The 27423-nt window shown below is 35.1% G+C and overlaps 2 long non-coding RNA genes across 4 annotated transcripts; one reads left to right on the top strand and one right to left on the bottom strand.

The window, feature by feature from the left end:
* Nucleotides 1-12719: 12719 nt before the first annotated feature.
* LOC135301231 (uncharacterized) lies at nucleotides 12720-14161 on the bottom strand. Its single transcript, XR_010362963.1, has 2 exons — nucleotides 13775-14161; nucleotides 12720-12808 (listed from the first exon to the last, which is right to left on the bottom strand). It is a non-coding gene; the product is annotated as an uncharacterized LOC135301231 (long non-coding RNA).
* Nucleotides 14162-14214: 53 nt separating this feature from the next.
* On the top strand, nucleotides 14215-23586 carry LOC135301232 (uncharacterized). Of its 3 annotated transcripts, XR_010362966.1 has the most exons (4): nucleotides 14215-14254; nucleotides 17841-18049; nucleotides 19937-19988; nucleotides 21726-23576. It is a non-coding gene; the product is annotated as an uncharacterized LOC135301232 (long non-coding RNA). The 3 variants fall into 3 exon arrangements; XR_010362965.1 differs by lacking the exon at nucleotides 14215-14254 and having other exon boundaries at nucleotides 17612-18049; nucleotides 19885-19988; nucleotides 21726-23586; XR_010362964.1 differs by lacking the exon at nucleotides 14215-14254 and having other exon boundaries at nucleotides 17612-18049; nucleotides 21726-23586.
* Nucleotides 23587-27423: the final 3837 nt, after the last annotated feature.

Raw genomic sequence — 27423 nt, forward strand, 5'->3', positions numbered from 1 at the left:
AATGGCTCTTGGTTCGCCTAATGCTGCAGGTAAGACCAGAATATTTAATTACAGGATTGTCAAAGTGCCATTCTAGAAGGACTGGAAAGCACAAAAAGAAAAAGAAAGCTTTCAAAAGTTAAACTGAAATAAGCTTAAATATTACCTCTCAGCTTCTATTACCAATTTATTATTCTTAAACAAAATTATTTCACCCTACCTCATTCATGACTGTTTCAGATTTTTTTGCAAGAGTAAATATTATCCCTATAGCTGAGCGAATCATGTCAGCAAGTGAAGTACATTATTGCATCAATTAGAAAAGACAATTTATGAGAAATGGAAGTTCACAAATTGTGAAATTTTCTGTTTCAGCAGGATGCTTTCCACCATAAAGTAGGTTATAGTTTGTAGGCTGAAGCAAGGCCAAACACATGGGTTTGGATTGAATTCACACACCAATAATTGCCACTCTATGTTACTGAAAACTCCTTGACTGAAGATAATCACTGATTTGCCATTATTTTTCTTCTCTTTTGTGTGTGACACATCATTACTGGAAACCTATTCCCTTTGCCTCGTAATTCAGATTCTTGGCACACCATGTTAAAATTCATGGTTAAGGGTAGTGCAAATCATTCACAGCTGTCTGTTGGTTAGGTGTTCTCTGGGTTTAAAAATAGATAACTTGGTGTTGCTTGAACCCAAAATTGAGAATTGCAAGTCTCTGAATTAAACATGCCAATTTTCATACCCAATTTTCTTCTCTCTTTACAATTTTGGATGCGTGGCAGACACTTTGCAGGCAGTGTTGTTCAAACACTAATGCCTGGAGCCAAACTGGGCCTGAATTAGTCAACACATATTGCCCCAATGGGAGCATTAGTTTAAATTTCCATTGTTGTACTCTTTCTTCAACAATACAGACTTTAATTTCCAATCAAGGTAATAACCATAACAAAAGATTTGAATTAATGGTATTTAAAATTTGGAATGGTGCAGTTGCAGTGGTTAGTTGTAAATCCTTTGAGCTTACATTTTGAAATTTGTCTGAGCTCCACTGGCAGCACTTATCCAAATAGATGATTCCTTTTCTTTTCCTTGTCTTGGCAAATTCTAAGCTCTATTTCTAAGCAGAGATGTGACAAAATTGCATCCACTTACCATCTATTAACATTTTGGCATCTGTCTGGGCATTGAAAAGTCCATTTGGACTTTTGAAAAGTCCATTACATATCCAGGATATTTTGTTAGGCCTTATTAAACACATTCCAGCTTGTCCTTTCTCTGGTGTTCAGTGGAGCTGTCAGTTCCCCATTTCTGTGCCTGAGATCCAACATCAGAGAATGTAAAGCTGTGGATCATTTGGCAAGAACCCACAGCATGCAGGATGCCAGCTGAGTGTAGCCAGCCTGGACTGTGGCTAGACCTATTAAGAAATAAAACCTGCTTAGGGGCTGGCTCTGTGAGGTCTGTGCCTGCTGCAAAATCTGAACTAGTAGCAATCTGAATGGAGATTTATAGCTAATATCTACTGCCTTGACACACTTCAGGAAGTGTGAAGGAAATTACATGAGGCCAGAAATGACTTCTCAGTCAATGAAAATAAGTCCCATGTTCACTGTTTCTTGGTGGCTCCTGGTCAAGCTTGCTCAGATTACATGTTACAGGACAGGTTGAGTGGTTTTGTGGGTTGTATTTTAAATTTTCTGTTCTACCAGCATCAATCTGTGATGTAAAAGTCAACTTGTGGTCTCTCTGGTTCTCATGTCTTCTGGAGTTATGAAGATTCTTGGGCTGAAACTTAGGTGCTTGGGGTTTCTCTGCCAGGAGAAAAGTCTGACTTGTACATTCTTTTCGCAGAATCTCTGAAAATTTGTATTCTGGGAGACTTCTGCACAATATGAGAATGGTGAAATATTTTCACTTTTGAATGCTTTGTCAATTAGCCTAAATTAACAAGGTTCCTTGCAGTCATCTTTCCGGAAACTAAATACGAAAGCAGTATATGCTGTCTGAAGATCTGATTACCAAGTCATTTGGTCTGCAAAGCAGCTTCTACAGAAACAGAGTGAATTATAGTAAATGTGCTTTTAAGCTCTTCTACTCATAAAACCCATTATAGTCAGAGCAAATATTTATTGACAGCATGATTTTTTTGGTGCACGATTTATAAAAAAGACAAATTTCAATACCAGAAGAAAACAGTACCTTTGTATATAAAGTGAGGAGAAAGATGTATATCACTCTAGGACCATGCCTATTATTTTCTCAAGGGTACCTTTTATCATGGCTTTTCAGTACCTACATTTGAACCAAATAAATCATTTGAAAAATTTCTAAGATGGAAAAGTTATTCCACTGTTCCCTCTATGTGTGCCTTTGCATCAACTGTGGCTCATGCTTCAGTGGATTTCTTATTGAACTCTTCAGTTGGTAGTTGCCATGATTTAGAAAGCCATCCTTTTATTTAACAAAGCACATTTCAAATAGGCTACGGTCTTCAAGATCATTATTAAAGACGTTGACATCCTGCTTTTCTTTCTCAGCAGATTGCTGACCTCTTAATGCCTGACAAGCTCTTTTGCTTTCACGGGTATGAGCATCTTGCTTTAGACCATAAAGTGTAAAATATTCTGAACAGATGGACGTAGCAGTACAATAGTCTATTGAAGTCCAAAATTATTTAAGATACTTGAGATTTAGTCTTATTCATCTGCATTGGAAAGTATTTCCCAATTTAATCAAAAGTTCTGTTTGTGCACAACCCAGTAAAAAAGAAAGATAATCTGGCTGCCATTAGTCTAGGCAATTTACAGATAATTCAACTCATTGAAATTAGTGAAAGAGAAGATAATGAATTTGCAAAAATATTAACAGTCAGTATTGAAAAACAAGTGCTGAACTAGTTTTAAAAAAAAAGAAATGTATACAAAATACAATTTCAAGGTAAAATATCCACAGAAGTTTTTTTGATTGAAAATAGCTTTAGGAATTTCCAGAACATTTGTTATCAAAATTATATTTAATCTGAACATATTGCAAAGAGTCTATTTAATTTTAAATAAATACAAACTCACTATATCTCTCTGATAAAATAAATTTTTCATAGAAAATAGGTCATGGTGTATATATGGCAAACAGATAACACTGTTACCAATTCAGGGTAGAAATTCAGTCTCGACATATCATATGCCCATTTAGAACTTTGGCCAAGAGGTCAAAGAGGTCCACTAAGTATTGTAGACCCAGGATCTCATGCTGCTTTTTCTTGTAAGTGCAAGTCAGAGCAATGTAGAGACAAACAAGCAAACATTGAAAAGTGAAAAAAAAAAAAAGAAAGAAAAAGAGAGGGGGAAAAAGGGAACAGCTTTGAATCATTTTCTTTCATGCCCATGTGGATCAGGACCACTCTCAGAAAATTATCCTTTTCAGTCTGGACTCTTACTCAAAACAGCTGGATAAACAAACTGTTGAGTCATGAAAAAAGGAGGAGAAGGTATATCAGCAAAATTCTTTAATCATCAGAGTTGAAATTAGCTCCCCAATAATCTGAGACAAAAGGGACACAAAAAATAATATTCCTATTCCCTTTCTTTCTTGTTTAAATCATGGTAGGCATGCCATTGTTTCTATTGCTTGCAACTGGAACTGAGGATTGGCATAGAAAATTTAGTGAAATTTTGGAAAGGAATATTGCAATACTTTCTGAATTTAGATGAAATCAACATGGGGTTTAAAGTTTATATTCTCATAGATTCTAACAACTATTTATGTATTTATTTTATACAAAACAAATAATTTCAATTTCTCAACACCATCCCCAGAAAGAAGAGAAAAAAATCAATGGTGCCCTCAATGACAAAAATTTTCTGGGACTGTTGAAAAAATTCTGCTTGTTAAAATGGTGTGCTGACCCAGCCCTCAGCTGATTCACAGTGTTTTACTGCTGCCATAAATATGGTAGTGCACAAAAGAAAAGTTCAAAGAACAGCTGCATATTTTGCTCTAATCCAGTGATGGGGCAAAGGCAGTCAACAATCAAAGCAAATGAAGGATGGTTAGTATATTCTACAGGACTTGCTCACATTCTTGGAGCATCAGTCTTCAAATAAATTACTGTGATAAACCTGTAACAAGGACCCTCCTTAAGAGTTACATCTCTGTGAACAACAGAGAGAATGGCAGAGCATTAAGCTAACAAATGTTCCACATTAAAGCTTCAGGATCAATAACATTTTTAAGATGTTATCAAACAAAGCATTCAGTGTTGGAAGTAACAGCCTCAGCCTTATGCAGATAAAAACTATAGCAGCCTCAGTGTCTCTGCAGAAATGCAGTTGCAGAGCCAAAATTCCATTGTTCCTTAATGTTTATATTGCATTATAATGAGAAGATGCTCAATAGGAACTAAAATTAATTGCACATGGGGTTACAAGGAAGAAAAGATACATAATAGGTCCTATAATAACCCTTTTCTGCTTTGTGGAATCAAACAGTCTTCCAAGCGTGGAATACAGGTCTTTCTACTTGGTGCTCTTAAGGGAAGAAGGAGATTCTTCCATGGCAAGGTTGGATGGGTCACTGGAATGCTGAAGTGTGGGTGACACGTGCCATCACTGTCTACCAGCTGCAAAGATCCACTGTTGTCAGATTAGTGAAGCATTGCTGCTTCAGTCCTCGGAAGGAAAACCCTTTCCAGCTGCTGGAATGAACTGATGGAATAAGATTAATTAGAAGCAGAGAACAGTGTCAGCTTCCTGAGACACAGACACTGAGCTGTTCTGGAGATGAGATTATGTCCTTGTCTGAATGAATTAGAGGTCTGCATGGAAATGGCATGAAAGATTAAATCTGGGTACAGTGCACAAAAAAAGCCCTACAAACTGCGTGTGTAGTCATTTGGTGGGGGATTCAGTTCTGGATTTAGACACCTAACTGGAGACATCTCGTGTTTCTCTGGGATGTCTCCATATATGGCCAAAATGTTTAGAGTTCCCTCTGTAGTCAGTGCAGACTCATTGATGCACTGGTACTCTGAAGAACCATGGTGCTGTGAAAATCCAGCTTCTATCCTTTTAGTCAACATTTCTCTCCTATTCAGAGCCCAAAATTTATCTCCTTCATTAAAAAGATAGAAGGTACTGTAGCATTAGACTCTCTCTGAATCTTCCTTTTTTAACAAAAAAAAAATATTATTTCAAAACCAACAGAATAAAATTTCGTGTATGCTTATCTGAAATTTTACCTGTAATCAGGAAAATCATGACAGTATCTGTAAAACTCCAAGCAATTATTTGCTAAAAAATTATTGTAACAGAAAAGAAATCCATCTTCGCTTTATGTTTTCTTCCCTTTCAATTTCCTGACTTCCTTTTTCGCTTTCATCTTTCTATCCACAGTTCATTCTTTCACTTCTTTGGAAAAATGTAAAAACATGTTTGTCCAGACTGCAGTTTTCAGTAGTCTGGTAATACTTCTGCAAAATTTTACCATCTTCAACTTATTGAAAAGGCCTTTATCTGATTAAAAATTCAGGATAGTACCATGCAAAAATAGTTCAATTAACTAATTCACTTGCTGACTGATAAGAGATACTGGTGATTTTCCTTGCCCAAGTGTTAGTATTCAGGAAGCAGGGCAAAATACAGTACCTGAGAAAAACATGTTCTGAGGAGCAGAATGGTTCAGTAATAAAATTTTAAAAATGTACAAATTCACATTTGTTTTTCAAGGATGAAGAGTAGGAAGCTAATAAATTTCAGAAGCTAAAACTAGAATCCATTTTGTTCCTCAGGTACAGTGCTAGAAACAGATTTTTACCCTGGCCATTGATTCACACTCCTAACTGCATGTCATTTTTCCTCGCCTTTGAAATGGAGACAGTGAAACCCTCTCACACCATGGAGTCCAGTTTTAATTGGAATGAGAAATCTTTTGATGTGTTTATTATTGCTGTTTCCAACATTTAAAAAAAATTTCAATATTTAATTTTTTCTGACATTTCTCAAGCCTAATGCTAATAGATACTCCGGTGTTGTATAAATTAAAAATGGATAAATGTAAAAAGTGAAATTCGCAAACTTCAGTCCTCTCTTTTCCTCTGGGTGGTATCACTAACTTTTGATCAGAAGGTAGGCACTGACTGTTTCTTATTATAAAGGAATATAACTTTTGCTTGACAATAAAGAATGAGATTCAGAAAATTGCAGTCTCTCAAAAGTCTGTGTTAATTTTCTTAATTAAATTCTGTCTCACTTTAAAGGTTACAATGTCCCTTTATTTACAGAACAGCTTATTCATTCAGCTCTTTTTTTTTCCCCTCTTGAGCTTGTCAGAAGCTGTTAATGTTGATACAGTTTGACATTTTGCCCAGACTGCATCAAACCACAAACCTGAGAATAGAATGTAGCCATTAACAATTTAATAACCTGTTGCGATACTTAATTTTTTTCCACATCAACGTGTCACACTTGATAATGGTATGTTTTTTACCTTTACTGAATGAGAGGAGACTATTTTCTTTACATGCCATGATTTTTAAATGTGCATCAGAACCGTAACTAGTCAGAGGTTGAATTTTTGAGTGCTGGCCCATTGGAAATGTCAGAATCCATAAATATACTTGAGCTGAGATTTTGAAAGGCAAAAGTTTTGTCTGAGGAGTAGACATGAAAGTCTTGATTCAATATAGTAGATATGCACGGGCATAATCTGGGTAATATGAAAGCCTTTGACATCAGTGGAAATGCTTTCACACATGAGCTTGGGGTATGATAACATGGTTAAAAATAAAAATTCTATTCATATCTTAGTCTTGGTAAAAATCATTAAGGCCTACAGAACTATTTCATTGATTTCAGCAATCTTTGGCTCTTCCATTGTAATCATAAATCGAAAAAGTTTGTGTAGAACAAGGTTTTTAGAACAGCTTCCATTATCAGTGTGCAGCAGTAGCTTTTGGCTGTAATGATAAGTATCTCAGGCAAACCATGGCTGTGATAAAGTTCATGTTATTTCTGATGGTAGGTTTGCCAAGAAAATTGAAGCTGACATGGATATTTTCAAAATATTTTGCACTCCAAGAGTGCGTGGGGGGAGCAGAAATGTCTGTAGAGGCAGTCCAATATTTTATCAGTGCTTAATATAGCCATGCTGTAGCAGGCAATAGTGGAGCTTTCTCCTGCCTTTGCAGTGTTTTATTTCCCTGATGATACTTATGGGAAAATTTTATAGACCATTGGTAGTCCAGCACAGCCTGTTGCACCCAAACATAACCCAGTGATCACAGTCCATTTTCCAAATATTAAACTGCTGTAGTCTGAAGGAGCTCATTCCTCTGCATTGTTTCAAATGCATTTCCATAGAGTAACATCTGATCTTGGTTATACCTTTATAAATTCACAATAACTTAATTGGTTTTCATGGAACTCTTGTTTGTTTATATTGGTCTCAGTGCATGCTTTGGCCACACTAGAAGCAAATCTAAAAACTCTTCTTCCCTTTAAGGCTGGGAAAAGCTTTAAATCCAGCTTTTTAGGTACACTTAAAAATTCTACTCCTTTCTAGTCACTGGCCCTTAGTGTGATGCTGACTGCTGCATTAAAGTTTGTCATGATTTCCCTGTTTTCTCTAACTACATATTTGCTCCTTTGCATTTTTCTTATTTATGCTGCTTGATAATCTACTTCCTTGTGTCTTTTTTTAAATTCAATATAAAAAATATCAGAAATTTTCTTTTGGATTCTGCTGAGTAGGTGTCTTTCTTATACAAAGAAATCTTGCTTCTTTGAGAAGAAAAGAGTGCTAATATTTCTACAGATAAATAAGTTTTCTTTCTTTCCTAGAAGAAATGAGGAAAAAACCCTGTCAGCCTGACAGATAATATTATAATAAATTGTCTATTTAGAATACTTTTTTAAGCTTTCAAAGTGGAATAATTTTTAATTTTTATTTTATTGTCAGTCTATTCTTTCATATTTTTGTGCTTACTTTTGGTAGAGTTCTGTGAAATTTTCTGTAGAGAATCTCAACAATGTTCATTTAGGATTGTTATCTTAGATGTGAGATATGCAGAAGGGCATGCTGGTTTCAAAATGTCCTTTTTTTGCAGATTTGCACTCTTGTGGACTGGCATCACTGCTAAAATTCTCATATTTTCTGTTTGCAATCAGTCTTTTTAAGGGTAGTTAGCACAGAAATAGACAGTGGAATAAAATCTCCCAAGAGATAAAACAACCCTGGACTTTATTGTTTAAAGAACTAAAGATGAAGGTCATAATTTCTTTCAGTAGTTTCCTCAAAAATTGGAGTATTTACCTATAAAATACTCATTTCCATTTGTGCAAAAACATGGCTTTTTTTTTTTTATTAAACACTTCCACAGCTTCTGAAATGAGAAGTTAAGATGAGATTGCATGAGTGTGTCTCTGTGTTTGTACCAAAAAGGCAGTTCTAGATGGAAGCTTAAACTGATGACTAAAAATAGAAAGCAGATTAAAATTAGATTAAAATTCTTCCAGTTGCTTCTTCAATCACTATTTTCCCTCCTTGTGAAAATCTTATCAAAATTTGCCCCAAAATGCCTTTAAGTGTAGAGAATAGTTCAAGTCAGCTGAGAAAGCTATGAAGCTTCAGTTTAAAGATATTTCTTTTCTTTGTTTGTTGGTTTTGTTGTGGTGGCTTTGTTCTCATGTTTTCCTTTTAGATTCAATGTGATATGCCTTGAATTCCTGTTTCAAAAATATCTAATTCAGCAAGCAAGTGCTGTAAACATTTGGATGATGTGCCTGGAAAGGCATTGAAGAATTCACAGTGCAGTTCTGACATTTTAGTACCGTTGTATTTGTTGTTCAGTAGGAACCCCTGCACGAACTGTTCACAAATTTGAACCTTATTTTACAACTCCATTTTGTCTGAGAGATATGGGATCTCATTCAAGGCTGTAGCAGAGTTGATGGCTGCTGCAGGACCAATAAAATACGATGTGTGCTTTAGATGTGTTTGTCTGACAGAGCATTCCTTCAGGATTTAGCAAATTTGTCCATTGTTTTACAACTCAGTTTCGTGTAACACACAGAACCTTGGCCTGAAATGGGATGAACATTCTCAGACTGCTTTTTAGATTTGTATGATTCTGCCTTTATAGCACCTTGATGAGATTCTAGAGATGCTGTATTCTGATGTCAAGAGGAATTTTTGTGTCAGTTGAGAAACAGCCACACCTCAAGAGCATTAGGAAAAATAGACAATATGATGTATCTCCCCTTGTATAAACCATGACATCTAGAGTTGCCATTAGTATTCCCTAATACACAACAAAGTTAAAGGTTATCATCTGCTGCAGATTTAATGGATTGCATTAGAATTACAGCAAATGACCCTTGCAGCTCCTTTAAACTTGATCGATCACAATGTAATTGTCAAGGCAGGCTAGCAATTAATTTTCATTAGTCTTGGAAGTCATTAATGCTGGTTGTTAGGGAAAATGACAATTAGATTGGAATGGAAGGGATTCAATAATTTTTTACAGTTAAAAATGTTGGCTTAATTTGCTGGTTCCATATGTGCAGAAGAATCATTGTGGCTCTGTTACCATGCGCTGTTCTTGCTGTGGTGCATTGGTTCCAACAAAGAGTAGAGTACATCCCTTTTCATACCAGAAGGAGAGGCATTTATTACCAAATTTCTACTGGGAATATTATTTTTAAAGAATGTTCCAACAATATTTCTTTTTCTTTTGCCTTTAAAGACAGGTTGGAATTTAATGCTATGGTGAAAGGCATGCTTCCTCAAGTCAAAGTGCTATTTGCTTTTCCTTTGACATTTGGGGTTTTTTCACTGAATAAGACAGAGGAGTTGAAAGATCCTAGGATCATTCAGCTGCCTTGATACATACTAAATTGCTTGGTAATGACAATTAGCTGTGATACAGCCGCCCAACATCACGGGTGATAGAACAATGCTCTTCATTCATGAGTACAACTCATCTGAGAACTTAAAAATATTTTTTCAAACTCTACCTCCTGGACTAGTAAGTCCTAGTCAAATATGAAAGTTAAATTGAAACAGAAAATCAAACACCTCAAACTCCAAGACGAAATCTTTGTGGGTGTTTAGTCTTGTCCAATTTCACTTTGATAAATTGGTACTGTTTTGCCAAATCCTCTACATCAGGATACACTTTCCTAAGGTGTTTTTGTTATTCTAAAAGCACTATGTCTTTCAAAGCATCATCTTGAATGCCTTTATAAATGTGTTTGATGGAACATTTTTAAAAATAATTTGAGTAGAAGAAAAACAAAACTATCTGGGCTTCATGCAGTCCCTCTGAGATTAAATTTTACCTATATTTTAGGTACCTAAAGAACAAGTCGTTGGGGTTTTTTTTACATACTGATGTTCTTTCTAACATAAATGCTAGAAAACAATCTTATTTAAATGTTTTCATAAAATTGTCTATCTCAGTTTAGGCCAATAAATTGGGTGAACATGACGTGGCTCTAAAGGCTTTCAAAAACACTTTATGCTTTTCCTTGGCTAAAGGAATTTAAGCATTGCAATGAGTAACTCACTTAAAATTTATGTGCTTAAAACCTGCAAAATATGAGTAAATTGAGTCTTATCATGATGACTAAAACATATTGAAGAAGATGTATTAATATTACTTATACTGAGAAGGACTTAGAAAATTTAAAGCCATACATGAAAGTGTAATATTCTCAAACATACCTAAGGGAATATGCATAGAGCTAAGTTTTGAGACTTCAGAAGTTCCATAACCTTTTGGAAAGCTACTGAGTAACTAAAATCACATTTATTTCAGACATGGACAAGTTGACTTTGATAGTGCTTTATTTTTCGTGTATAAAGTGTGTGAAAGCGAATGAAGTACTTAGCTTCTTTTGTAAATGCCTCAAAGAAACTTATTTTCACCTTTAGCAATTTTCACCTTAGAACAAGTTTCAGAAATATAATTCCATGTATAAATAAGTTTTTCGATATTCAGTGAAGGCAAACAGCCATACAGGAATTCATCTGGAATTCATCTGATTTATTTTGTTGTCAATGCCACACAGAGGTAAGTGGTATCCTAACTTCATCCTATCATTTTTCTGCTAATTTGAAGGGAAACTGGAATGACTATCTCAAACCTAGACGTCTATGTCATACGTGTGTAAACATATATTAAGAGCCCCCTTAATGGTGTTTATAAATCTGACCTTTTCTTATTCAGGAGCCTGAAAAAATTTCAAAAGCTACCAAACTCAAAGACGCCTAAAAGTCCTTGACATGATTTACTTGCTTCAAGCTTCTAAGTCACTTTTGAAAGGCTCCCCTTTGCTAAAAAGTATTTGCTTTCTCACTTGGAGGATTTTCAATAGCACTTTCATTGCATAGAGTATATTGTTCTGCAGTTTGATGAATTGCCTCTTTTATAAAACAAAAATATGTTCAAGATGTGATATCTATTCCTGGTTTTAGGTATGTGGCAATCTAGGTGCTCCACTTTTAGAAGAATATTTTTGAAGCTGGGATGTAAATCAAAGTTCTTTCTAGTGTTCAGTGATGGTCAACATTCTGCATTTCTCTTAGACAATGAAGTTCAGCAGTTTTGAATGTTGAATATTTGGGAAATTGAGGCTCCTTATGTCATTAAATACTCTACTCATAAATTATATGACTAGACTTTTAACTTTAAAAAATTACACTTCTATTTTAGCTGGTGCTTTACTGAAAGGTACCAAATAGTAACTGGTACAGCCAAGTGGTTAAGAAAAAGAAAATTAGTAAGTTGAGTAGGACTGTGTTCTTTGGAATTGATGGAGTGTTCAGATGGACTCAGGTTCCTCACTTAGGTATATCCTTCAGTTTGAATATGTTTCTGTTACCAGATTGATTGCTGTAAATCAGACTTCCTCCTAGCATTTATCTGTCACTCAGAAATGACTTCTCAAATGATTATGCACATTTTACTTTAAACATTTGTGGTTTCTAAAGAAAAAACCAAGGAATGAAATCTGGCATTTCATTCAATGTATTATATGGTATGCATTAATGTAAGGCAGTACGTTGTAATCAAAAGATGCTGTGGGAGTTGGTGTGGGCAGACTTTTTGACTGGATAAATCCTTTTCTATTATTTTATTTTTTTCATGAGATGAAACACATATAAGCTGCCATAAATCATATTTCATAGTATTAAAAAAAGAGCAAGACCTTTTCCCTCTCACTTTTTTACTTTTATTGTTCTTAACTTTTTTCTGTTTAAGACTTAATTCTTGCACTACTAAACTATTTAACTCTCTTTACAGAACCACCATCAAAACCCCTTTGTTACTGTTTTTTATCTGATTAAAGTTAAAATTCTTACTTATTAATTCTCTTATTATTTGAAATTAAAAGCCACAAGCTATAGGTCCTTGGACACTTGTTACAGAAAATCTTGAAGAGAGACCCTACTTGTTGCTCTTTTCCATTTTCTAAAGATAGGAAAAGCTTAGGGATAGAACTAGATCTAAAACTGGTGTTTTTCAGAAGCAGAGTGTTGCACTCCTGAGTGTAGGAGGACTATAACACTGCTTTCAGGAGCAGACTGTTGTAGTCCTTCTGCGTTAGACACATATATAAAGTCAAGATGTTAACGCTCTGATCAGGTGCATCTCTTCATTTGACATCTATCAGATATGTTTGGGCCACTCTGAATTAGTACTGGAGGGAAAGAAAATTATTAACCTTAAATTTGAATCAAAATTTTATTTCTGGAACATTAACTCTTCTTCATTTGTCACAAGAAGCCACCCTTCTAATTTTCCATTCTTGTTGAGAACCTAGGAATAGAAGTGATGCATCAGTATTGTAATTACTTTGAAAATATTTAAATTCTCCTTTATTGCTGTATGGACTTGGGTATTTAGCTGCCATTGAGATTCAAAGAAAATTAAAGAAGCTACAATTGAAAATGGAGCATTAATGAGAGACTTTCAGTTTAATTTCTTCTTAAAAAGTCTCCATACCCCAATTATTCTTTCTGCTGTTTAGATCTTATAAAGAAAAGATATTGAAAATACCGTTTACAACCTATTGCAGAATTCTGTTTCTTCACAGATCTGCTCTACTTATATTTTCTTTTGGTGGTGCCTGCTTCTAGTGTGGTTTACTGCTGCTGAAATAGGATTTTCTCTTTCGTGTAATGAGAAACACTAATAAGGAAAACTGCGTAAAGTCAAACAGTTGTAAAACATAATAGAATGTCTTTACAACTATGGTTTGACCCCTGTTTTGCATAGGCAGTGTTAGTCTTTGAATGTTTACCTACTATTTGTCCATAAAATGCTGAGCCATGATCATGAATTAAAAACCATACTGTAACTGTTTTTTCTTCATTATCTTCACTTCTCACTACCAAAGGCACTCAGCTTTTTCCAGAGATTCATGTTTGATACTTATTTCTGTCATTTTTTAATGCTTCAAAAACATTAATTTTCTTTGAGAATCTTTGAGCCCAGAGAATGATGTTTTGCATATGTTTTAGATCAGAGAGGTGAGGACAGAGAGATTAAAGGTCAAAAAAATTTGCTAACATATAATAAAAAATTTGAGATGCAGATGGCCTAATTTTTCCAAATATATGACAGGAAGGAATTAAAAAAATTAAATCTCCTCAATTTACATTGCAATTTTCAAGCTTATTACTTCTTCAGATCCTGCTCCCTGGTCTTACAAGGTTCTTTCAGCAAATGGAGAAGATGGTGCACCAGCTGTAAGTCTGAGGTGAAGCATTTACTTACACATACCTTTGTGGCAGAAGAAAAGATGCAATTAATTATAGGGGGTGGTATCCAGCTCCCTTTTCCTCCCTGGCTGGCTGCTCTTTCTTTGTGTATGTGAGTACATTCATAATTTACCAGAGTTAAGCACACTCCTTACAAGAGTAAATGTATTAAAGCTATCTACATGATGAGAAAAATTTTCAGGCTCTTCCTGGAGGAGCTTAGGAACATTACTTTGTTTAGATAGCTTGATAGAGTTAATATTTATATTGTTAAAAGCAGATTTGAGAAATTAATTCTACCCACAGGATTGAAAGCTGTGAATAAGAGGCAGAAGAGGAAAAGCAGGGAAGGTGCTGAGCCCCTCATGTCCTGTCTGAGTTCACCCTAAACACTTGTTCCCTGCTGCATGTCAAGGTTACCTGGGAGCCCAGCTCCATGTTTGGTGTTATTCCATAGAGGATCCGTGACTCTAGGTCACAAAGGTTCCTGTAAGTTCAGGCTGTAGGTACTCTTTTCTTCAGATAGAAACAGGTTTATTTTCCTTGCCAAATTCTCACCCTTCTATTTTAGCAGAAGAGGTGGTTATAAATAGAATGACTTAGGCTGAAGGTCATCTAGTCCAAGCCCTACTCAAAGCAGGGTTAAGGTCCCAGTTAATCAGGTCACTCCTGCCCTCATTTAGCGGAGTTCTGTGTATCTCCAAAGGGGAAGATTCCATAGACCTTTTGGGCAGTTTGTACCATATACAATCTCATGGATTAATTGAAATAGTGTCATTTTAAAGAATGAAATGTCTTGGTTTTTACACAAACTGATTTCAACTACAGATAACATGTATTCAACTATTTATGGTAATGCAAGTTTAGAGATTATTATATTATAAACAAGAGATTAGTTTCATTTTAAAATTTGTTTTCAGTGGAAATGAAAAAATCTCCTTTTCAAAATATAAAAAACAATTAAAATACTGTCTCTCTTTGTGTAAAGCTTCTAGCACAGCCTGGAATATAAGTATAGTGAATGTTTTAAACCCCCAAGACAGTGACCTAAGGTTTTTAAAGGATTAAGTTTGAGTAGAGGCTGGTGCTAGGAAGGAATGTCATCCAGATGATTTGTTTCATATTCACTGCATGCAGACCCATTCTTTGGTGCATCAGATGTGAAAAGTTAGCCACATAGGTCTGAATTTTTTTTTCTTCTTTTTAAAGTATTGTTGGTCGTAATTTGCATTTGAAAACCTTTCCTGATTGGTGAAAGCATTTGTGACAATAATCTCATTTAGAAACAGATTTCTGGTTTCAACATGTGCTTTTATAATGTGTTTAAGCATCATATTTCCCAAGTAGATGTCCCCAAAATGTTGTCAGAACAACTTACTATGGCAGCTTGTTTTCCACAGTTGCTTATATCTCATGCTTTCATTTTTTTCTTGGACCATGAAGTAAATTGTCCTCATGGTCTTCCCAGACTGTCCTAATGTCCAATATTTGTGTACTAATAGCTTTTAGTTGCTATTTATATTTAGACACAATTTCTTCCAAGCAAAGCACTAGAAAATTTCTGCTACTTGCTGCGTATTTAGTGCATTAAAAGCTAAAAGAGATATGTAAAAGAACTTTGCTTAAGGATTAATGACATCTGTGACCCAGGGGAAAAGGGATCCTCACCTGTCAATAAGGCTTATTGCTACTTATACCAGCTGAGCCTGAGTGTTTAAGTACCTTCCTGTGAAAGTGACTTTTACTTGGTGGGAGCTGAAATGAAGATTTCTCTGGCCCTTAAAGTTGTATTTTACAATGAAGATTGCATAGAGAATGGTAATTTCCTTACTCTTTGTACCTGTTAAATCACATTCTATGTAAAAATGAAGTAGAATCCCTTGTAAAGATATTTTTTAGCATGAGGCACTGCTATCATTGCAACCATAATGCTGCAGGATGAGGAATTGACAGGGAATTGATTCATGTAGCTGCGACTGGGAGGGAACACAGCCTGTGGTCCACAAACCCATTTTTCTATCAAAAAGTCTCATCTATTCTAGAACTGTAGGTTCAGTTCACTGTATAAATCAGAGACTCCTTGTAAAATTTTCCCTCAACTCCCTTCCCATTTTGAACTCTATGCTACTGCAAACTCGCTTCAGCTTTCAAGGATACTTTCTTTCTTCTCCATTTCCATACATTTTCTCTCTTCTTTAATAAGTCAGAGTTGCCTTTTCACACTTGCATTGGTACATGACCTAATTTCCACCTAGAAGAGGGCTCTGGGAACACTTGGAAACTCCCCAAGACTTCACATATCTATGCACACACCTGGTCTCTTGCCTGCTTCCTTGAAAAAACACCAGGAGCTGCTGCTAGGACATCCCTGGTTCTGGATGCAGCTGGGGTGATAGAGGCAGAGGGATGCCCAGAGGTTGGGGAAAAGAACACTTCCCTTGCAGCCCATAGCTGTAACCTGTCTCTGAAACACGAGGTTTTGAGGTTGCCATCATTTTCAAACTGTCTAGGAAGGATTCACAATATGAATTAATGGCCTTAATCAAGCTTTTGTGTGTAGGGATGCAAAATTACAGAGGCAGATACAGCATCTGGTAGTGCTAACCCGTCTAAAACCCTTTGTATCCTTCTAATTTTTGTCTGCTTTTCTCCAAAATTGAAAGACAACAATAAAGAACTAATACTTTAAATGTGAACCATCCTTTCTCCTTGTGTTCCCTCAACAGACATCTTTAATTCTTTTTGTTAAAACCACTGAATGTTCTGCACTCACAGGTTAGCAGAGCAGTAATCTTTGAAAACTTTTAGACTGACGCTGGGTAACTTGTTCTTTGTCCTCAAACAATGAAAAAACACACATTAATGCTCTCAAAGGAGGTTATTTATTATTCCAGTGGTGTAAATGAGGGCAGGATTTGGCCCACAAGCAATAAAAGAGGAGTAGAGCATGTAATTCTTCACGCCATTGTGAGGAAAACTCTGTCCAGCAACAGTAAATTATCCAAAATTCTTTCAGGATATATGAATGAGTCCATGGTCAGAGAAAGCTTGTGAGGTTTAAAGCATAAAAATGACAACTATAAATAAGGGTGGAAACCCCTCATCCCCCCTGAAATGAAAAAACATAGCATTCCCAAGGCACTGGGGTCTTTGGAAAATGCATTGCCTGGCTGACTAGAGGAAAGGGAGGAGGGAAAGGAAACCCATCGTCCCACTTAGGACTTTGTCTTCCCAAAGTAAAGCATAATGCTCTTACAGAAAAGGGCAATTTTCTATGGGAAGATCCATCCTATAAGGACATGCATTTACTCAGTTTGTAAAATCATCAATCAACAACTGTACGCACATGTATTTTAACAACTAAGTTTACACAAGTATTTAACAAGCAGACAAAATACAGAGAATTTCCATATCATTTACTCTGTAGCGTGCAAGGTAGGAACAAAGAACAGCATTTTCATACCAGTGAGGCAGTGCATATAGTTTATCCTAGAAGGGTTAAGTTTTCTAGAAAAATACCTGCTGTACTCTGGACATTTTAAATATCTTAGTAGTGTTAGCCTGGTTGCTTTAATATTAACATTATTCCACTTCAGTGGCATAGTACTGCCCACTGTAGATAATGTGATAAAATAGCTTCTCAAAGTATGTATCTTGGAAAGGAAATATCTGCATTCCCTGTTTTGATTTGGCATATTCCAAAAGCTTTGGCATCATTGCAACAACAATGTAGAGGATGGAATCAAAATCCATTAGCACTGTGTAAACAGTTCCATAATCTCAACATGCAGTCTAATGCTGTGTTGAGTTTAAATGCATTATGATGCTTGCCATCTCATTATGCAAGAATGAAATTCTAACTTAGCAACGAGCTATACCAAGTTCAAGTCAATCACAGGGAAGAATTTTGTCAATTTCCCATTGTCACAGTAACAGGAGTGACATGTTAATTTTAAAATCAAACCAGTCACCAAAAAAAAAAAAAAAAAAGTTAAAAACATTAAAGAGTGAGATAATTTTTGTAGATGAACAGTAATCAGAGACAGACTCCCAGTGAAACTTTGTCTGTCTGTCTCATTTGGTCACAGATGCTCTAAGCTGACTCCATAGCTGCTCTGCAATCCACACCAGGGCTCCGTGTTCAGCACCTCATGGAAATGGGCAAGTTCCTTGATTTAAAACTCTGAACCATAGATGTTCACATGCCAAGCCAGCACAACTTTTGACTCCTTACAAAACCACTGACCATGGTCCACTGAGCCTACGACGGCCCGTGATGAGAGCTGCTGTGATGCAGGTCAGATGTTAAGGAACTAATAAAATGACACAGCAGGTTCACATTAGTCCAGTCCTTATTTCAGCATACATAATTTTTCAACTATTTGTCATGTGCTTATTTTCAGTTTGGAAGTTGTATAAAATTGTGTTATTTCCTTGTCTTTTTGCACAAATTCCTTTTTCTGTATCATATACATAAACATTTATATGCACATATCAGAGAAAACATCTTAGATACAAGAGGTAATGTTGTTCTATAAGAATGTTTTTAAAAATGAGTAGAACTGAATTTTTGTTCAGAATTTAGTCTCAAACAATAGACTGACTATAACAAGAATACACTCTTTTACTCAGATTTGGAGATTTTTTTTGCTTTCCTCTTCTTAAATGATCATTGTATAAATATGATTCAAGAGTAAAAACAAGCAGGAGATATCAATTGCTTTTTGTTTGTCACCTGAAAATTTTACTACAGGTGTCTCCTTTTTCTTTTTCTCTGTTCTACTCTTCAAAGTAAAGCTCTCTTTACTGGGAAAGGCAATATTTTGAAAAGTAGAAAATGAATTTAAATGTTCTCCTGAATGTATTGATTAAAAGACACTGGATGAAAATTAGTGACAGTTTCATACAGAGTGAGTACTGTTTTATATTCATTGTCTTTTGATTTAGACTTCAAGAAAATGCTGGAAGGCACTATCATTATGCCAGCATGCTGATTTTTTATCTTTTCAGAAAACAAATATAACACAGAGAAGCTGTATATGATACACCAGCTATAAGTAACATGCTTTTAATTATGTGTTATTATTCTGGAAGGTCTTCTAAACACAGATGGTCCCTGTGGGATTTTTATCACTGTTTAAGATATCTCACTTGGTTCCTTTGCTTTACAGAAAGACATTGGGTGAGAATTCCAAGTGGCAGTGGGTTTTCCTCTCAGTTGCACCCCTGAGTAGTTGATTCATTAGGCTTTGTAATAAGTGCATATAATTCAAATATAATATTCACTACTATATCACACTGAAATTACTGTTTAGCTGGTGCACATCATATGCTTTAAATACTGAGATTTCTGGAGAAATCTGTTTAGCCAGTACAAATCAAAATTTTCAGTATTGTCAATATTTTTCTTAAAATTGAAAGCAAGAGAGCAATATCATGCAATGAGATTACTGTAATGCTGAAGTTCTTTTTTCTGACTCAATTTTTTGGCTAATATTTTAGAGAAAGACATATGTTGGGCAAGTAAATAACTTATCAAACTGAAATTATTATTAAAACAGACTCACTCTTTTGATTCATCTAGTATAAAGACTGTGGCTAAAACTATAGAGGTCATGAGCTTAAATATCAAACAACTTCTAATTTTGTGTGTCTCTTAAATTATTTTATAATGTAAATAGATAATAAATACAATAAATAATTTTTAATTTCAATATTGTGCCAAGAACAATTTTGCAACTGGTTCCTAGTACAGAAAAAAATTATTATAAAGGTATTACTTAAGGAAAAAGATAAAAATTTCAAAACATAAATTTCAATTACATGAAAAAATTATATATAAAAGTAATTTTGTAAAATTCTGTTTGATGAGGGAAATATAGTAATGTATTACTATATTTCCCCCATCAAATAGAATTTATATTACTATATTACTATAAAATATATTACTATATTTTATATGACTTTTATAAAAATATTAAAATATATAATGTATAGAAATATATTTAAAATACATTTAGAAATATATGTATAATATATACAGTCTATTTTGTCTCTTAGCCGGAGAAAATTGCTGTATTGCAAAATTTATAAATTAGTTAGATAAGAGGCTGAAGAAAATACTGTCTTCAGTTTCTAGACACAGCAGAAGGAGAAAAATAAAAACTGAGTGTACGTTTTCCAGGTGCTTACACAGAACACAGACAGGAAATCAACAGGGACCTGCGTTTATCCAGGTAGTTTGTCAAATCCCACATGACTGTTCAGTGACAGTATATCTATAAATGACAGCAATTTGCTTAATTTCCTACAGAAATCTATGTCAGAGGTAGGCACTTTGTTCCAGCTATCAGAACATGATGCTGGTGTCTTTCTAGGACAAGTACACACTATGCTGACATGATTTCCAGAGAAAAATGATTTCTCTGCTATGAACACTCTGGTTTACAATGAAGGTTAAGTTTTGTAGATGGATGAAAGTCAAAACAGCCCATAAATGTATTAATCATGGAATGAGACCTTCAAATAGAGCTACTTGTGCACACACAGGGAAGGAGCTGCCCCCACATGAATTTCTTGTGGGTATTGACTGATAATATGATATCTCTGGTCTCACATGCTATGATTAGACAGGCTTTCCTCTTTAAGCACTTTAACTTCAGAAGCTTAGTGCATTATCTGCAAAAGCTATTTTGAAATAGACCTAATTTAAAAGGATAGGTTTTAGGAAGGAAATAGGAAGGAGGTGTCTTCAGGAGGAGGTCTGAATCCTTGACTTCAGAGCCTAGCATTGACTTATTTTTTCAAATGCGTCATTGTTCTTGAAGACCCTATATCAAATAAAGAGTCTTCCACACTCTGCTGCCGAAGTTTATGGCTCAAAAGAAACCATCCCCAGGCTGTAACACAGTCCATATGGCTGGCTGTTTGAAGTGTGCTTAGTGCTCCATTAGGGATTCTCGATTTGTACTTCTCAATCTGATTTCGATAAGACACAGGTTTCCTTTAGTGGCCTGACCTGGTGCAAACACATAATAGATTAATTCTATAATAAATTATGGTGGCAGTAAAGCTTTCTGGACCATTTTGCCTTTTAAGTAACAATTTTTTTTATGTACTCTTATAAAGCTGAACCAATGTTTCATTTGTAGCTCACTTTATGTATATACAGAACTACTTGAAGCTTGGGAATGTAATTTTGTGCTGTGTGCACTACTTCTGAGTGTATTCCATTTTATTGTGTTTCTGGAGCTACTGACATGTTGAGGAATACTAAGAGCTTTATGAAACAACATTATGCCTAGAAATGTGTTGAACTGCTTTTCAGGAAGCTCCAGCTGGTTTCTATCTTAACTGTGGCATAACTACAATATTTCTATATGCAAAACTGCATTTCCATAAAGTCCATTATTATCTTCCACTTTTATGCATTGTTTTTAAATGATACTGTTATTTTCAACTATCAAGTTTATTATAGATTTATTATATACTTAGCACTTTCCATAGTTCTGCTGCCATTTCTAAATTCTCTGGTACAGAAAGAGTAAAAGATGTTATTTTAAGCATTGCTGCTAGTCCGAGTTGAGGACCCCAGTGTGCTTGCTGTCCTTGTCTAGGAGCCTTCTAGTTATTTCAAGGGAAGGCTCCTAGAGATAAGGGAGAGAATGAGAGAAAAGCAGTGTAGTGCTTTTAAATATCTTGCCAAGGGGTGACAAAGGGTGTTAATCTGTCAGCTTTTATCACCCTTCCTTTTCAGGCTCATGAGCTCTCTGATATCTCTCCTCTAATAGACACCTAAATCCACTTCCTTATTTTACCTCAGGCCTTCTCACAACTGATTATGATGGCGAGGTAGGAAAGGAAGAGACTGGAAAACTTTGCAAGTGACTAAATAGTGACTCTCAACCAGAACTAATACACAAAATATGCAGCAATGCACAAAGTTTTAGTGTTCCTTTTTCTGTTTCTTTCAGGTCACATACCCTGGAAGACACACCTCTGAAGGCACCATTTGATAAGACCATTCCACAAAAAACAAAAAACACCAGCCACAAAGACAAAAATCCCATTGAGCCATGCAGTGTTCCTGGTAGCAAGAAAATGCTGAGACGAACATCTATTGCTTCATCAGCTGTCTGCCAAGATTTATCTGCATGCATCAGAAAGGTTCATCTACACCTTACATGTGAGGATTCCAGGAGATGAAAAAGCATGGAATGAATGAAAGGGAGACATGAACATTTTGGGTTCTGTGGGAGGACAAAGAAAATTAAGATAGAGAGGAAACCAAGATGGAAACTGAAGAACTAGAAGAATGATCTCAGTGACAGGCAGAGTATTTCAGGCTTCCTGTAAGCAAGGAGAAAGTAGGGAACAAGGATTAAAAAATAAAGATGCATAAATAAGAAAAAGAAGGAAAGAAAATACACAGGATATTAAAATCAGAAAATTAAAGAAAAAATACAAGATTACATATAAAAGTAAAGGAATAAAATCTACCAGAGCACAGGGATGCAAGAATGTAGCAGAATTAATTGGAAAAGACTAATGTCATGTACAAAATATTTCAGTTTACTTATAAGGAGCATGAGAGACAGGGGCACATAAGCTTTTTATTATTAGAGGGGAATAAAATAACATAAATAGGAATAAAATAACATAAATCCAAGTACATAACTTACCATTTTCGAATGAAAATTCATAAAGAAAAGCAAAATGTTGCTGCATTCAAGAAAATTAGCATTTTAAATTAATTTAACCTCAATACCAAGATTCAATAATCAGCTGAAATTACCTATTCCCAGATGGAACTGCTTTTTGTTGTTTGCCCAATGGCTTTCAGAAAACTTTGACTTTTCTTATTAAGTAATGTTTCTTTCTTATTTGATCTTTAAAAAAAGCCTCAGTTATCATTACAAACAAAAGGACATTAGCTGGCAGTAATAAGGAAGGATTTTTGTGGATTACTTACCCTTTATGCAGGTAAAGGAAGGCTGAGAGCATTCCTTGCCAAGTCCTCATCTTACAAAATGTCATTTTGTGCATGAGCAATCACAATGAACCCATAGTATTTATCCCAGTACAAAGATTTGTACAGAGGCAAAAAAAAAAAAAGCTTGCATAACTCTTTTAAAATTTCCACTATATAAAAAAAGACCCAAAACCCAACCCAGAAAGTTCTACTCTACACATCATCTCCAATATAGATTAATATTATTATTATTATTATACTTGCACTGATTAGATTAAATTGATTTACTTTTCAAAGTAACTAAATATATATATTTATAGCACTAAATAGATATAACTGCATAGATACCTTTCCCAAGTTTCATACACTTAGGCATACTTTGCCAATTAATTCCAAACTTCAACAGAGCTGTCTGATGATTCAGCATCTACTGTGGAAAGTTACTTTTCATCATCCAGATTCTCAGCTTTGTTCATAGCCACTCTCTTTGAGATGACTTTGCCTTGTGCCTGGAAAGTCACCAAGTGAAAGAAAAGAATAATCCCTTGAACAAGATAGAGAAAAATAGAAATTCTTTCATTATTTTGATTTTTGAGTGTCAGATATTGAAGTGGGCAAAGCTTACAAGTGATTTCAAAAATCTAATTTCCTTATCTTGAAAGTATGAGATCAAGGCAACACAGTAAGAATTTTTTAACTAAAATAAAGATCCATTTAAGTATGTGGGGTAGTTAAACACTACACTAGCTAAATGTTTTTGCCACTCAAAACAGTCAAAATTATCATTACAATGGTAGATGAGACAAGGGAATTCGTGAAATACTTCTCACCTCCTACATACAAGTTAATTGTTTCTGTATATTGAAGATATCACAGCCTGATTCAATGCTGCCTAAAATGAGCAGCAAGTGAAGTCATAAAACAGTAATTCAGGCTCTCCATGGGGAAGGCAGTGCCTGTCTCTGCTGGCCCTTTTGGGGACCTGGGGCAGGTGAGGCAGCTGTCTCAAAGCTTCTCACCTTTGACCAGGTGCATCAGACAGGCCCTGAAACTGTTGCCATAATTCCAGAGCAGCTTCATCAAGTACAGAGGAAGTAATGTTTTGCACATATATGTTACTAGGTTTGTTTTCATATTTTCTCTCCTATGGAAATAAAATTGACTTTGAAAAAAAATTGCATTTCAATTCAAAGTCCTAAACTAAAAACCCCTTTCAGTTTATATGTGTTGTCAAAACTGAAGTATTGACTTTCTCCTTGTTTCAGTTTGGGTTCACAAATACATATTAACTGAATGAAACCTACTGTTAAATTATTTCCTCTAAGGGATTCCAGATAATAATTGCAGTGATTGGGCAGGGGTGTTTAATTTTTGAGCATAAAAATTTGGGTCACTTAAAGCTTCCTGTGTGATGTCATATTTGTTCCTTCTATCTTTTAATATGTGTGTCAGCACTCTATTTTTGCATACAGTTTGTTCTAGAATTTCCTTCCTCCCTCAGAGAGAAGACAAAAAGTATCTGAAGTATGATAATTTTGATTATCTCAATATCAGAAGTTGTTTCAGAGAATGAATCTGTAAGCTAAAACATTTTTAAGATGTATTCTTTGAAATTTTTTTTAATTTGAAACTGATTTTAATACACAACCAGTTCTTCTGGGTGACAAGATATCCATGGGACCATTGTAGGGACAATCCTTCTGATTGGAACCAGCCTCTGAAACTGCATCTTCCCCTGGGAACAATGGAGGAAACTCACCTAACCAGCAAATTTTGAGCCATAACTCTCATTTACGGATCAGGCTTAAAGATTGTCCTTATCTCTTAGCTGGCTCCAGACCAGCTCAGAAATAGATTCACTAATCAGAAATAGTATGTGTCTTAGAAAGCCAAAGTCATTACAGTGAACTTTGCTGAGTCTACAGCTGGGGATAGCAATGTCACACAGGACAGAGCATCTTCTGGCTGCTGACTGAATAAATGGGTACAAAAATATTCCTGGAATTTCCTTGGGCAATTAAATTAAAATTATTGTTCCTGCACAATTCGTGGTATTTGTTGTCATGTTTCTAGACAATTTTCTAGTAATTAAAAATTTAAACAGAATAACTATATCTCTTTTTAATGTCCTGCTTTATAAATCTTTATGGGTTTTTAAACCCAGGATTATTTAAATAAGTTTTCCATTAAAAAGGAAGTGAAATACAAACTTGTAAGTGATTTTGAGGAGAGTGAAAAACGGGGTTAGACTTTCCATATACTCAGTAACCTGGTCTTGGGTATGGTTCTTAAAATTATTTCTTTCATAATCAACAAAAGTCTTATCCATCCATTTGTCCTGAGCTGTGTTGAAACATGAAGCTTTTTCTGAACTCATTGCTATAATATTATCTTTATATTGATTGGCCAGAATTTTGGTCTGTTTTATATCCAAGTTGAGACCAGCAGAAATACTGCAGAATTGTAATAGTATTATTGAGGCCAGAGTTGATTCTAATCTGTTTTGGTTCTTTTTTCCTAAACTGCATTTGGCATCACCAGGTAATGAAAGAATCTGGAATATTATGTTTGCATTTTGATGATTATTTATGCAGTTTAGCTGGAGCTCAGAATTCTTTATTCAAAGAAAATTCTGATGAAATTCTGAGCAGAATTAAGTATTTACTACTTTTTTTTGCAAGGAAATTCTGAAAAGTGAACATTTAAAAAATGGCTGAATAGTGAAGGTTAACTTTACAGAAAATTAATAGAACTGGTATGTTCTAGACCAGCCTCTTCCCACAAAATCAATAATATCCAGTGACCTACTTGGAGAAGTCCTAAGTTCCCACAGCAGTGATTGACTTCTGTAGTAGCTGTGGGTTCTACACACTTTTTCAAAATCAAGAGCAGAAACACTTTAAGTCTGGAGCTAAGTCCTACAATTCAACCTAGGTATTTCAACGACAAAAAAGGAATATTCTGCAGAGCTTGCTTTTTCTGACTTTTATAGAATCTTGTCCTTAGTTAGTCTCACAAAAGGAAGTGATCACAAAATGCAGTCAAGTATAAAAACATGAAGAATTTTTAAGCTTTTTCTTGGAAACCATGATCCTAATCTAAACAGAAAATTAAAAGAAATCTAACCAGAGAAAATGAGAATCCATTACTAATGAATCAATGAAATTTAAATTCAAAAATTTCAACTTTAATGATAATATAAGATGAGGAAGCTTTTCAAGATGTAAGAACAAGTTAAATTAAGTTAGATTATAAGTACATCTAGGCCAGTACCTGTCTTCATTAATGGCTAAATCACAGGTACCTACAAGACAATACAGCATTTCTCCAGAATAACCACACAGCTGTAAGCAACTTTTGCATCAGGGACTTCTTTAGTCAGCAACTGTCTTAGGTCAAAAGCCAAGTTAATGCAATGAAAAGTGACTCCGGAATTTCCTCATACCTTGTTCTATAGACTTCTATCATGCTGGGTTTTGTCTTGCTTCTTTTGTTTTCCTTTAATTCTTTCTATCAAATGTTCCTCTGATCTTTCTAGTTTTTCTGTTTTTCCAGGAGGAGGGAACTTGAGAGATACCTAGACTTACATTCAGGATTTCTCTTTGGTTATTCTCTATCTCTTCCCTAATAATGTCAATGTTTTTTTTTGCCTACTTCTGATCACTGATACCTTATTTTCACAAAAATACATATCATACTTCCAAGATCTTGCCCCTGGGGACAGAGACCATTACTTTATTAGCAAGGTCAGAATTGTTTTTCTCATGTGCACCACTAATGAATTGGTGCATCCATCTGCAATGAATTTTGTCTGCCATTCTAATGTTCAGTCACTTTCCCTAGTAAGGGTCTCATGCAGTTCTGCTCCACAGATTTTTGTCTGTACTGCCCTGAATAATTTAGCAGCATCAGTAAACTTTATCATCTCAGCAGCTGCTTCTTTCTACACATAGTTTCTGAATATATGCAAACCACAAGGAAAGACATTAGGTTTCATGCAGAAATCAACCTGCAATTGTTATTCATTACAAAAACTGACCATTCACTCTGCCTCATATTTTAATTAATTATAGACCTATGTGAGAATCTTTCATGTTATATTATTTTAGCTTTCTATCCTGTACAAGCTTTGCTGAAGTGCTTTTTTTTTTTTAAATAAGTTTCTGAAATCCACGTAACACACAAAACAAGCAGGTTTTGCTGTTGCAACTCGTAATTGGCAAGGAAATGGTAAATTTGGCCAAACTTTGTCAGCTCATAAAAAACTGGTGTAACAAACTTTTTTGATAGTCAAAGCTTTTTTATGGTCTGGCATTCAGAAATCCCCTGAGAATTAGATCCTGGAAAAGAGATAGAAGCGCCTAATCTAAAGGAGACAAGAAGTACATTTGCCAAGAGCATAATCTCCTGAGACTGTATAATGAGAATAGGGAGATTCTGGGAAGGTCATCAAAGTCAATAATGAGTTAACAATGAAAGAGTTGCTTCAAGAATGCTGCAGAGCTCACAACAAATTATTCTCAGACAGCATAAAAGTAAATTTGAGAGCTAGCAAAATATTTTTAGTGGAGCAAGCAAAGAGCCGAATTACACTGGTGAAAAAACAAAAAAGGTTAAAAAACCACCTGGGAATGAAGTTATTAAGTACAATAGAAGGACAGGGACTTCACATCAGAGGATAGAACACAGTGGGTTGAAGA

Source organism: Passer domesticus, chromosome 5 (genome assembly GCF_036417665.1).
Source record: "Passer domesticus isolate bPasDom1 chromosome 5, bPasDom1.hap1, whole genome shotgun sequence".
In the NCBI taxonomy this organism is placed as follows: Eukaryota; Metazoa; Chordata; class Aves; order Passeriformes; family Passeridae; genus Passer; species Passer domesticus.